Source organism: Cyprinus carpio, chromosome B18, assembly GCF_018340385.1.
Source record: "Cyprinus carpio isolate SPL01 chromosome B18, ASM1834038v1, whole genome shotgun sequence".
In the NCBI taxonomy this organism is placed as follows: domain Eukaryota; kingdom Metazoa; phylum Chordata; class Actinopteri; order Cypriniformes; family Cyprinidae; genus Cyprinus; species Cyprinus carpio.
In genome coordinates this window covers 4725185-4738583 of record NC_056614.1, presented here as the reverse complement: position 1 = coordinate 4738583, position 13399 = coordinate 4725185, and the positions used below count along the sequence as shown (strand labels likewise).

The following is a 13399-nucleotide window of genomic DNA, read 5'->3' as shown; positions in this document are numbered from 1 at the left end:
TTATGTTTGCCCAAACAAAACTTTTTCACTTGGCACATTACATCTATACATTACGTTCTGACATCTAGACAGATTACAGTGAAGTCGAGTGTGTTGTAAAACCTTCTGCACGCTTTAGGCTGAAGGGGAAATGATCTTCGTGCATTCCCGAACAAAACAAAAGTAATTTTTAACACTTGGCATTTTACACTTTCTCCTCATGTATGATGTCTGCAGCGCACACAGCTGCGTCTCGTGCAGGAAAAAAAGGGGGAAAAAGTGAATACACATGAACTTTTCACACTGTTAACACTTTTCAGCGGAAGAGGCTCGTCCGTGGCGGTGGGTGAAGACTCTCAGAAGTTTCTTACCTTTTACAGGAGGGCAAAAGCTGCTGGCAGCCGGACACACTAGCAGTGAAACACATTCTCTTGATGGCAGATCCGCACGGGGCCCTCCATTAGACGCGGGCGCAAAGAGCAAAACAACAGGGGGAAAAATAGTAACGATACGCCGTTTCACTCTCTTTCTGTCCCAGACGTACAGGCGCGTGCACGCCGCGGAGTGAAAGTACGTACTCAAACCTTCAGATCCCGGTGAAGTTCGCAGTAAGTGAACACTCGTCTAACTGTTTACCTTCTGTCCTCTCTTTTCCCTGCACACGTTCACTCTCTCTACTACTACTACTGTCTTTTTCTACACACACGGAGAGAGAGAGGGGATCATATTGCTCAGCAGCTCGTCAGAGAGAGCAGGAATGTTCCAGCCCTACAGCAGCAGGGCAGAGCTTCAGTGTGCAGGGGGTTGCCCTACTGCCGCTGTGTGTGTGTGTGTGTGTGTGTACTTAATGAATATTACCAACATACCGGCCTGCACCCCTACAACCCCAATCATCCACAGCCTGAATTTGTTTCTAACTGGATTTTTTCCCCCCCTTTAAAATGTTTTTACATTTAGTTCAGTAATGTTTGTGAAAAGAAAAAACAAAAGTTTGGTTATTTTATTTTAATATAATATTTTTAAATAAAATAAAAAATGTTTAATTTAAACATTTAATGGTAGCAATGTTTTGTTTATTAACATTATTTAACTATTTGAGTTAACAGGAACTATCAACAACAGATATTTAAGAGCATTTATTAATGTTTATTAATGTTAATACATCAAAATACTATCTATCTATCTATCTATCTATCTATCTATCTATCTGTCATCTATTTTTTTATTATTACTTATTTACTTTTCAGCCTACCTGTCTGCAATTTTGAATTGAACTGAGAATTTTGGAATTTAAATTGCGATTTAAATTTAAATTGTGATACAGTATTTCACATAATTGTGATAATAAACTGCAATAAGTGTAACTTTTAACTAGAAAAGTGTGTTTGGCCTTGTCTGAAAGAAAACAGCAAGAAACATTTGCAAAAATATCCAAATGAAAACATAAACACTGTTCACAAATAGGCCTGTTTATCTCGTCACACATCTAAATAATTTAAAATGCAAATTTAATTTAATTTATTTTTCTTTTTTTTTTTTCCTTTTCATTGATCTAAACCTTTGAAAAGATAACTTTTACCAAGCATTACTAAGACAGATGTTGGTGCAATTGGCAGGTGGTGTCTCTGTTTGCATGCCTCCATAATCCTCAGCAATGCAGGAGTTTTCAGGAAGAATGTGATATATTTGTACAGAGCACATTCCTCAGTCATTCACAGACAAGGACAGTTAGAAAAAAAAAAAGACCATACATGGATTGAGAACAACATGCTACTTTTGCATTTGCTTTTGTAGCGCCTGTTAAAAACGAGCGTGTTTGTGCCTTGTTTGAGTAGCTACATTCTGTGGGACATTTTGGCCTCTGGACCATTGGTTGGACGTAGCTTATGTTTTTTGGCTGGGACTATTTCCTCAGCACTTTGTGAGATGGGGGTGTGTGTGAGGAGAAGTTCAGGTGTGGGAGGAATGGCTGGCTTGTTAGTGTGTGTGTGTGTGTGTGTGTGTGTGTGTGTGTGTGTGTGTGAGTGTGTGTACAGGGTGCCTGAGCTTGTGTGTGAAGCAGTCATCTGTTCTGTGTATAGGCATATGTAAATAACATAATCATCTTTGCACATGTGTTCATTGGACAAGACCAGTGATGGGACGGCCCACCCGGGCCGGTGGACAGCAGGTGCCTCTGACAACCCATTCCGGTGGAAGGTGTGATTCAATTTCTCCAAAGTCTGCAGAGAAACATGCCATTTGTGATCTCAGCCAAGCCGAAGAGCCTATAGATTCCTGACACCAGATAGAGAGAGAGCTGTTGGAGCGTAGAGGCCCTCTTATCTGACAACTGCTGCTTTCTATTCTGCTTGAGAGGATCTGGACATGCCAACATGTCCTCGGCACCCCACTTTTCTCCCTTTTGATTTTTATGTAAACCAGATTTACAGCTGTTATCAATACTGAAATATTGTGAAATAAGCATATTTTTTAAAACTTTTAAGTGGTGGTTGCATCACTGTTGTTATTGCTCATATCTATGGTTAGTTATTGAACAAGTATTATACTTGGCATGTAACTCGTCCCATGCTGTGAGTGCAATCTGTAAGGATGGCCAGATCAGTCCTCACATAGGAATATTAATTTCAATTTTTTTTTTTTTTATTATACTAGAGATTTCTTTTTAACATGAATGTTAATGCATTTTTAAAACTTTGAAATAAAAAAGTACTGCATTCAGAAAAAAAATATGTTAAATATACACAAGAAGAAATGTGGTGAAAAGTCAAAAGTTTGGAATAATTATAATTTAAAAATATACATAGTTTTCTTTTCTTTTTTTGATAGAAGTATTTTATACTCAGCAAGACTGCATTTATTTTATTGATAATACAGTAAAAACCGTAATATTAAGAAACATTACATTTTTAAAATAACTTTTTATTGAAAAATATTTTAAATGTAATTTATTTCTGTGATGTAAAGCCAAATTTTCAGCATCATTACTCCAGTTTTCAGTCTCACATGATCCTTCAGAAATAATGCTGATATGGTGCTCAAAAAGCATTTCTTATTATAATCAGTATTGAAAACAGTTATGCTGCTTCATATTTTTTGTGAAAACTGTGATACACTACTGTACAGAAGTTTTGGGAATGAAAGAAAGAAAGAAGGAAGGAAAGAAAGAAAGAAAGAAAGAAAGAAAGAAAGAAAGAAAGAAAGAAAGAAAGAAAGAAAGAAAGAAAGAAAGAAAAAAGAAAAAAGAAGTTAATACTTTTATTCAGCATTAAACTGATCAAAAGTGATAATAAAGACATTAAAAATGTTACAATGTTACAAATGTACTTGTTATTTTTAAAATAAAAAATGTTATTTTAAATTTTTTATTCATCAAAGAATCCTGAAAATCATTATATGACACCAAAGACTAGAGCAATATTTAACAGTTTGACTGTTTTTGCTCTATTTATTTTTAAATACATGCAGCTTCGGTGAGCTTAAGAGACTTCTTTGAAAAGCATTAAAAAATATTAATTATTCCACACATTTAATCGGTAGCTCTACAGTTGATGATCATGTTCTATAATTGATTATTATAAATGGAAAACCAAAAATCCCTAAAATGTTCCATTTTACACAGGTGCTGGTACAGTAAGCAATAATGCTAAAAGCTAAGCGGAATGCCATATCGATCCCAAAGCAACACTCACACCAAAAACTTGGTTTAAAATATCTATATGAACTTTTTCCCGGCCCATATTATTAGCCTTTGCCCCAACAGTCTCATTCCTCTCATCTCTCTGCACCTCAGCACAGAGCTTTGCCTTCTTGAATGGGATTTTGCCAGGGAGAAAAGCTCAGCCCAAGCTAAGAGCAGCAGGCTGTCCGTGTGCCCTGCGCTGGATCTAAAGGCCTCTGTATTGGGCTGCATGAATTGAACAGGTCCTGGAATGAAACCAAAGGTGTTCACATGAACCAGACTCCAGGAGAGGAGGTGTAGACCTCTCCACACACAGGTCATGGATGTAACATCTCTCTGTTCAGCCCGGAGATCTTTCTCGCTCTAGTTCATTACTTCTGTTTTGCCCTCCTTTCCTCTGGCTTTGTGTTTTGGGCTGGTGGGAGTGTGTGTGTGTGTGCACGTGAGAAGGAGAGAGCTACTGCGTGGCGGGCTTAGAGGTGTGGAGGGGGGTTCGAGGGGAATAATTTGCCACAGTCTCATGTGAAAGGCCAGAAAGCGGGCAGTCCATGGGGAGCAGGGGTCTTCATACAAAAAGTTTGGAGGGGGTCAGGCACCGCAGTGAGAGACTTAGAGAGGCTGGAGCCATGCTGGGACGTGAAGCGGCTACATAGATTCCTCCCTGGCCCTGCAGTCTCTGCTTCTCATACCAACATGTCAGTTCAGAATGAGAAACCATTCTGATGGCCATGCATGTGTGCTTCTGAAAAGCATTTATTTCATGATTCCACTTGACTTTTTAAAGCCTACGCAAATAAGGACCTTCCTTTCATAACATTTAAGCCTATTTTTTTTCCAGTTTTCATTGCCACATTGCAACATGATCTTACATTCATTATGGTAATGCATAAATATGAATGAAGGATTATTTCAAATGTGAAATATTTATACATTATGGTAGTATTTATGCTAATTTTGATTATTTCATTATTATAATAATTTGTATATTACATTAAAAAGTTGCACATATCTATTAAAGTTGCATATATCTATATCTAAATCTGTTTCTATCTATATTATTTTAATGATTGGTTTGTCTTATTTTAAATCATGAAGTCATTCTGAAAATTAGACATGATTAACTAAATAAATATATAGTGCATGATGTTTTAATGTATGTTTGTATGTTGATATTATGCCATTTTATGTGATTTTAATTGTAATAATTTAATTTTAAAAACTCATTGTTCTGCCTTTATATTTTAATTAAATTAAACAGGAAAATGAAAGTCTAGAAATCACATTTTAAAAAAATTTCTAGAATTGTCTAGAAATCCCTTTTTTATTTTTATTATTATTGTTTTAGCTTATTTTAATGCTTGGTTTGAAATATATATAATGTTTTCTTTTCATTTGGAGTGAAATATAACCTAGACATTTCTTTTGTGATTTTGTGTTTAGTTGAACAGGAAAACACAAACAGCCCCCAAAAAATAAAATCTTAAAAAAGATCCTTTGCATTCCAACTCTAAATCTTAAGCACCTTAAAATTAGCCACTGTATCAGAAATCCCCCACATGCCCCTTCTGTAAGGTGCTCAGCCCATGGTCCTGTTTATTGTTCGCTTCGTGTGAGTGTGTGTCCCGGGATAATCAGGATCTGATCACTGTCAACAGAGTGTTTACGAGCTGCAGAGCAACACAGGGTAGTGTTGACTTTTCCAGTGGGGGCCGTGATGCTCCACTCTCCCTCCTCCTCTCCCACTATCAAAAGGTCATTAGAGATAGCAGGAGTGCCATCAGGGCTTTGGGTTAGAGTCAGAGGTCAGAGTACACAGCTAAATCAAACCTAGGAGAATCCTCAACCTCGCACAGGAATGTGCGTTCTTATGTCAAAGGTTAGCTTATTAAATCCTGCCTGGAAGAACTCATCCTACTGTACGGGTTTGGATTTCTAACAGTAATATAAAGACAGTTACTTTGAATATACATTGTAGATTAGACTAAACTTTATAAATCCCAAGAGAGAGAAAGTACAATGTTGCAGCAGCAGTGAAGTTGCTACCCAATGTTATGTGTTTTGTGTTGTGAGACAGGATATTTGTGATTTTATCATGGGAAATTGATTGGATTATTAAATTTGGTCACTAGGTGGTCAGAGAAGAGGGAATGAAATCCAAAAATAGAAGGAGAGTCACTGAAGAGGCACAGAAAGTTGTTACTTTTTAAATAAAAAATACAAATAGAAACATCAAACCAGAAAAGTGTATTAAAGTAAATTTCATGTTGGCTTTTACTATTATTAAAATTTACAATTTACAAAATGCTAAATATAAAAAAAGAAAGAAAAAAGAAATACTACATAGTTAATATAATTAATTAAAAAGTTAAAATAAGAAATACAAATTATGCTTTTATGTACTGTACTATTTTATTAGCATTTTAATTGCTCCAATTAATTACTAATTTTGGGTCTAAACCCAGTTTAATATTTGCAATATAATAATATAATATAATATAATATAATTAGGGCTGTCAAATGATTAATCACGATTAATCACATCCAAAATAAAAGTTTTGTTTACATAATATATGTATGTGTACAGGGTATATTTATTATGTATATATAAATACACACACATAATTATGTATTTAGAAAATATTTACATGTATATACAATTATATATTTATATTCTTATATTTTATATTATATATAAATATATTTAATATAGAAACATAACATATTCTTCTTAAATATATACATGCATGTGTGTGTATTTATATATACATAATAAATATACACAGTATACACACATATATTATGTATTATGTATATATTTAATGTTGTACAACACACGTAACCAATATCCCTCAGAAAGGCCATATATCTCTTAATTTAGACAGGTGTGTGTGTGTGTGAAAGAGAGAGTGAGAGAGATTTGAACACCACCCCCCCCAACCCATCTGGTTTGTGCATCACTGTGCCCAAACTGTATTATCCATTCTGGCCTCTCTGGGAAATTCATCAAAAGTATGTTACATCTCACTTATTCACTCATCTATCTGCACTCTGTTCTTTCTCACACACATACTCACATACATTCTTTCAGCCTCTAACATAAGTCATTCATACACATACACATGCTCAGAACACCATTGGTTTCCCTGGAGAGTTTGCAGAGTGCTCGACTTATTTACTTCCCTCATCCTATCTTGTTCAGAGCAAAACAACACCAGTTCTGTTTAAAAATCTAGAAAGCATCAGATTTAAGCCATCATAGGTGCACTTCTGATTCAAAGGCTGTTCTAAGTTACGCTATTTTGTTAGATACCTTGTTTTGACCAAAGCATCACATGTACACTTCAGGGACAAGGCAATCCCAGAATGCACTGCAATAAGCTCTGTGAATTTAAACACTCTCTAGAGCAGCTACTTTTGTGCTACACAAATAATTCTCTGAACATGAGACTAAAGTCATAATTGATTTCAACTGAGTGTGGCGTTAGCATGTTACTAAGCTAATAGCACATCCTCTACTACCAATATACATATCAATTTTGGTTAAAATAATACATTGTTGAGGTACACAGATCTATATTTTATTGAAACTCATTCAGGTTTACAAATAGTTCTCCGAACAGGGGACTACAGTCATAACTTATTTCAATCGAGTGCAGTGTTAGCATGTTGCTAAGCTAATGGCACATCTTCAAATACCAATGCAATATGTAATACACATAAATATTGGTAAAATAAAATATTTTTAAAATACACAGACCCTATATTTTTATCAAGACACCACAGGTTTTTAAAGAAGCTTATTATTTAATATAGAACATAAACATATTTCTTCTTAAATATATACATGCATGTGTGGCCGGTATTTATATATACATAATAAATATACACAGTAACACACATATTATGTATTATGTATATATTTAATGTTGTACAACACACGTAACCAATATCCCTCAGAAAGGCCATATATCTCTTAATTTAGACAGGTGTGTGTGGTGTGTGAAAGAGAGAGTGAGAGAGATTTGAACACCACCCCCCCCCCACCCCCCCCAACCCATCTGGTTTGTGCATCACTGTGCCCAAACTGTATTATCCATTCTGGCCTCTCTGGGAATTTCATCAGTATGTTACATCTCACTTATTCACTCATCTATCTGCACTCTGTTCTTTCTCACACACATACTCACATACATTCTTTCAGCCTCTAACATAAGTCATTCATACACATACACATGCTCAGAACACCATTGGTTTCCCTGGAGAGTTTGCAGAGTGCTCGACTTATTTACTTCCCTCATCCTATCTTGTTCAGAGCAAAACAACTCCAGTTCTGTTTAAAAATCTAGAAAGCATCAGATTTAAGCCATCATAGGTGCACTTCTGATTCAAAGGCTTTCTAAGTTACGCTATTTTGTTAGATACCTTGTTTTGACCAAAGCATCACATGTACACTTCAGGGACAAGGCAATCCCAGAATGCACTGCAATAAGCTCTGTGAATTTAAACACTCTAGAGCAGCTACTTTTGTGCTACACAAATAATTCTCTGAACATGAGACTAAAGTCATAATTGATTTCAACTGAGTGTGGCGTTAGCATGTTACTAAGCTAATAGCACATCCTCTACTACCAATATACATATCAATTTTGGGTAAAATAATACATTGTTGAGGTACACAGATCTATATTTTATTGAAACTCATTCAGGTTTACAAATAGTTCTCCGAACAGGGGACTACAGTCATAACTTATTTCAATCGAGTGCAGTGTTAGCATGTTGCTAAGCTAATGGCACATCTTCAAATACCAATGCAATATGTAATACACATAAATATTGGTAAAATAAAATATTTTTAAATACACAGACCTATATTTTATCAAGACACCCAGGTTTAAATAAGCTTATAATCAAGTAGTCCACCCAACCCAATCTCATGAAAGCAGAACTATTTTATGAAGTGGCAATTTATAGTGTGATTCATACATAAACATACAATTTTTAGAAAAGTATACATTGAGGTCGACCCCAAACCTAACCGTTAGTAAAAAAAAAAAAAAAAAGGTATATATGCGATTGTACAAGTTCATATGAATTAGCCACCGACTTGCCAAAATGCTAAATAGTTACCAATTGCCATGAGAGTGTGTTGGATTTATTTATATATTTATTTATTTATTCCACTGAGCTTGTTGCAATGCATTCGTGGATTGCCTTCTGTGTGAAGGACACATGTAATTCATATGTGAACTTTAACGACAGACATATTCTTGCCTGACCAGGAAGTTCCCAGAATGCAACTGTGTAACATATACATGCAACCATGAGGCAGCTTTACATTTTTTGCTGTCTTTTCCTCTCTGGAGAACATTACATGGATATTGTAGACGGGGTATCATTGAAGATAAGCTGGAAAGTGATGACACAACAGGGCTCATCCGTGATAGAGTGAGTGAATGTGAAACAAGGGAAAAAGAAGGGAAGGAAGCAGGTAAAGAGAGTCATCAGTCACAGGGTGCAGTAAAGTCTCTGCTGATTTATAGCACCGGGCGGCTGAGAACATCACAACACACTCACTCACACGGATACATGTGTGAGAGAACATGCAGAGATACACACATGGAAGTACGCATATGTGCTGTGGGGGGACAGGAAGGAGTATATATACACATACACACACTGCAAAAAAGAAACAGTTCAGAAGATGTTAAAAAAAAATAAGGCAATTTGATGCAGTACAGCTTTTGAGTTGTCTCAACAATTGTTTTTTAGTTTTTCTCAGTAAAGACAGTTTGTTTAGCCAAAAATACATTTATTAAAATTTATTAGCCATAAATTTGTTTGTTCATGCATATTCATGAATAATCACCCTACAAAACCAAGAAATCCAGGATATAGAGTTGAGTGTTTGAACATACTCTAGGACTCAATACTTGACACACAAACCTCATGCACTCTGGTGATCAACAAATGTAAAAATATAAGCTCTTCACAACACAACAAGTAACTAACAACCCTGTTAAAAAAAAACAGCATATGCATCCTAAGCAGGAGCGTGTTTTTTTTCAATTCTTTTTTCAACAGGGAATGACAAATCAACAACAAAAAAAGTTTAAATGAAGCCAACAAACAGAAAAACAATAATCCTATAACAGTAACTGCATAATTAATTCATGCTGCAACGCATGCTTGGAACTTACAAAATCTTTACATTTCAGGAATATGAAATTCTTTGGTCTGAAAACTGTGTTTGACTAGTTGGGACAACATTTGGGATAATTCTGTTGGTCTGACAAGGGTTTTTATGTAGTTTTAGGAAAACTGCATTTCTTATTATCTGAGACTCGAAAGGTTTAGCAAACTGGAAAATATGCAGTTGCTTTTTTTAAATTCTACTACTCTACTGTTCTTAAACTGGACCAAATCAAACTGGATCAGTGTTCAGGCACCTTTGATTACAAATATGTAGGCGTGGGTGATATACTGGTAGAAACAATTAACCGGTAGAAATTTGTCAACCAGTAGAGATTTTGAACTATAATCTTGATGGCAGTTACACGCTCATGTGAATATGCTGTGCTACGTGGACAAAAATAAAAACAAAAAACCACTGAGCCATTGAAATGGAATCAGCAGCGAAAGAGAACTTATTTCATTGTATGCGCGCACTGTTTAGGAGACGTGTACATTTACATTTAGTGCACATACAGACAGTGTTCACAGAGGGTGGGAGTATTGAACATAGTTTTTTCTATAAATACACACTTGTATGTGTCAAAATGACTGTCTTTGCAAGCATCCTCATTAACACAGTGATTTAGGTCTTAAGTGAAAGCAAACAACGGAGAAAGAAAACATGTGTAACAGTATATTGGATCCGAGTAGCTCTTAAAGTGACGGCAGTCTAATATTCCTGCTGTCTGTCATTCATGTTAATCAAACAACAAAGGAGAGGAAATCTCTCACTCCTCTTGACTTAATCACTTTTGTAACTTTAATAAGAAGAAATATATATTTAATTCACAAAGTTAGGAATATGCAGTGTTTTTATACATTTGATTACTTTATGCAATATGTGTAGCATTTCTTATTTATTTGTTCTACTGTAGGGTTTTTTGTCCTATTTATTGTAATTAGTTTCTTATTCTTATTTAATCACTGACTGTTTCCTTGTCTTTAGTGCAATGTATAGTGCAATGTATTTGTTTGTCAGTCAGTTTGATTTGTGGATTGCTACATTCCTTTTTTGTCTCCCTTTTTCCAGTTAGGCTAAATTAGAAATAAACTGTAAAATTTTAATCGTAAAATACGTTTTAAAATGCAGTGCATGCAGTATAAATGTATTCATCCATACTATGCATATCTAAATTTAATTTGACCATTTATGTTATTTGTTTTTAGCAAATATGTATCATTATAGCACTGGTATTTTTTTACTTTTTTTATTTAGATGGATATCGTTTCATTCATTCCTTTAAAATCCCCTTTAAACTCCTGGAGGTGACTTAACTATTAACTATCCACATTTAAATATTGTTTACATGTAGCAAACTCCACCAATGAGAGTTACATTTGTAACAATAAATTCACCCTTATCCACTGAATTAAGAAACTTCAGTAAATCAGCTGAGTTTAACATTTGCCTTTACACATATGATTTACATTGTAATATAAGTGCATTATAACCACCTTTCCTGGGGAAGTCAAAATTTGATTATTGTTTTCAGTGGTTATTGAAAATATGTCACAAATTCACACACACTTTCCTTTTTACAGATCAATTCTATTTCAGGCGCATGCTGTTCTTATGAACTTTCTATTCATTGAAGAAAAAAGGTGGAGAAAAATCACTTTTTTCAAAAAAAATATTAAGCAGCACTTTCAGCTTTAATAATATATATATATATATATATAGATATATATATATATATATATATATATATATATATATATATATATATATATATATATATATATATATATATAATAAATGTTTCTTGAGCAGCAAATCAGCATATTAGAATGATTTCTGAAGGAGCATTTGACATGAAGCTGAAAAATTAAGCTTTGCCATCACATGAATAAATTATATTTAAAACATGTAAAACAGTTCTTTTAAATTCTAGGAATATCTCAGTTTTTACTTATTTTTGGATCAAATAAATGCAGCTTTGGTGAACATAAGAGACTTATTTCACAAACATATTTCTTTAAAAATCATACCAACCCCCAACCTTTGAACAGTATTATAAATGCATACAATTACCTGACCCTATTGCATTTTTACTGCAAATTAGAGTTAGATCACACACACACACACACACACACACACACACACACACACACACACACACACATCTCATTCAAACTCTCATTCACACCAGTGCTGATGCTAATAAACTCTTCTTAAAACCTCTGAAATCCTTTATTCATTTGCAAAAGACAAGTATTTGGCTGGTTAGAGCACACATCACATAGGCAAACACTCACACACACATATGCTAATGCTCGGTTTCAAACAATCCCGCTTCTAATTGAACCGCTAATCCCTCGAACTGAAGTACTGCCTTCTTTTCATCACATCCGTCAGCTGATGACACTCCATAACACTCTCGCTACACATACCTGCTCATGATCTCTGTATGAACCTAACCTGAGGGTGCATTCGAAGGGCGCACAGAGAGAGACAAGTAATTAGATGACATCGGTTACTAGCTGTCAGTCAGCCGACGAACTGCAAACTAATAAATGCAATAAAGGAGGCAGACATGGCTAAATTCCGTCATGGTTGTGACTCTGAATGACCTGAACAGATTTAGAAAATGAGCTGGATGAGTGGGATTACTGCTTACACACTCAGAGAGAGCGCTTATCGGCTCTCATTGACACCCGACGGAGGTGGCTGGGTGTTGTCATGGTAACAGGAAGTGAGAGGCAAGCCTTCATGATGGCCACCAGCTTGTGAATGGGTGCATTCCTCAGTGCTGGGGTGTCCCGTGGGGTCTGTGTACGGGTGAGGAGGAGGAGGTGATTTTAGTGGGTATTTACTTCAAAAGGGACACTATTTAAATAGTAACTGCTGCTGTTTTAAGAACTTCCTGTCAGTAGGCATTCCATAAAACAGAAGTTAAACAAACAATGGCCTTCCCATTGGGCCTCAACCATGTTGTAGCTCCATGCAGGACTTGGGGGAGAGAGTTCAGTCCAGGAACTCTCATCTACTGTGCTGAGGTGTGTGTGTGAGTGTTTTCATTATGCACCTGTCCAACCCAATCTCATGGCAATTCTTACATTTTTGAGAACGTCGCTAATTCATACGACCTTACTCGTTTAAATTCATATGATTTGTGAAAGATTGGACATATTTTGGGAGGTGGCAATTTCGTAGGAGTTTGTATGAAAGACCACACATAACCCCACCCCTAAACTTTACTGTCGCAGAAATCATACAAAATTGTATGAATGAGGTTGTACGAACTTGTACAAATTAGCCACCTCATAAAATACATATGAATTGGCCGTAAGATCCTGTCGGGGTAGATAACTTAAAAATCTGTAGTCTGTTACTGATTCAAAATTACATAACAAAAAAATTTAAATGGTTGTTAGTAATGTAATGCATTACATTACATAGGAATACTTTTATATTACTTTTGACCTATAACTCATTTATTACATTGATTTAAATAACCCACTTAGTGATAATTCAAATAAAAATGTATGTGTTCAGTAGTTGATTCA

The 13399-nt window shown here is 35.2% G+C and overlaps 1 protein-coding gene across 1 annotated transcript in view; it reads right to left on the bottom strand.

Moving 5' to 3' along the window:
- The window catches only part of cdon (cell adhesion associated, oncogene regulated), a 40838-nt gene extending 40035 nt beyond the window's left edge, over positions 1-803 (bottom strand). Inside the window, exon 1 of the mRNA XM_042743586.1 lies at positions 351-803. The gene's annotated coding sequence lies outside the window, so the exon portion shown is untranslated. The remainder of the gene's footprint in view (positions 1-350) is intronic.
- Positions 804-13399: the final 12596 nt, after the last annotated feature.